This window comes from Penaeus monodon, chromosome 29 (genome assembly GCF_015228065.2).
Source record: "Penaeus monodon isolate SGIC_2016 chromosome 29, NSTDA_Pmon_1, whole genome shotgun sequence".
Taxonomy (NCBI): Eukaryota; Metazoa; Arthropoda; class Malacostraca; order Decapoda; family Penaeidae; genus Penaeus; species Penaeus monodon.
Genome location: NC_051414.1, coordinates 31,723,996 through 31,724,766, shown reverse-complemented (window position 1 = coordinate 31,724,766; position 771 = coordinate 31,723,996).

Sequence of the window (771 nt, the reverse complement as noted above, 5' to 3'; positions counted from 1 at the left end):
GTTTGGCTTCGTTTCAGAGGCTCACCCGACCCTATAGCTGCCTCTGACCCAATGACCGAGTCTAAAGCTATGGATTCGAACCTGATGGCCATACATTTCTTTTTAGGGAGCTATGTAGTTGTTTTTAGGGGGCTATGCGGTTCTTTTTAGGGGGCTATGCGGATCTTTTTAGGGGGCTATGCAGTTCTTTTTAGGGGGCTATGCGGTTCTTTGTAGGGAGCCATACGGTTCTTTTTAGGGGGCTATGCGGTTCTTTTTAGGGGGCTATGCGGTTCTTTTTAGGGGGCTATGTAGTTCTTTTTAGGGGGCTATGCAGTCCTTTTTAAGGGGCCGTGTGGTTCTTTTTTTAGGGAGCCAGGCGCTTCTTAGGGGGCTACACGATTCTTTTTAGGGGGCCTATGCGATTCTTTTTAGAAGGCAATGTAGCTCATTTAAGGGGGCTATGCGGTTCATAGGGCCACGCGGGTGTTTTAAAGGGGGTTCATTTAAGTAAACCATACGATTCTTTTTAGGGGACCATGCAGTTCTTAAAGGGCCATGCAGTTCTTTTTCGGGGGCCAAGCGGTTCATTTAAGGGGCCCGTACGATTCTTTTTAGGGTCCATGCGGTTCTTCTTGGGGGACCATACAATCTTTTTAGGGGGGCAATGCGTGTTTTTGTTTGTTTGTTTTGTAGGGAGCCATGCTGTTCTTTTTAGAGCGCTATGCAGTTCTTTTCATGATTTTATGGTTTCATTATTCCTTTTTATACTTTTGTTATGTAATACCTTCG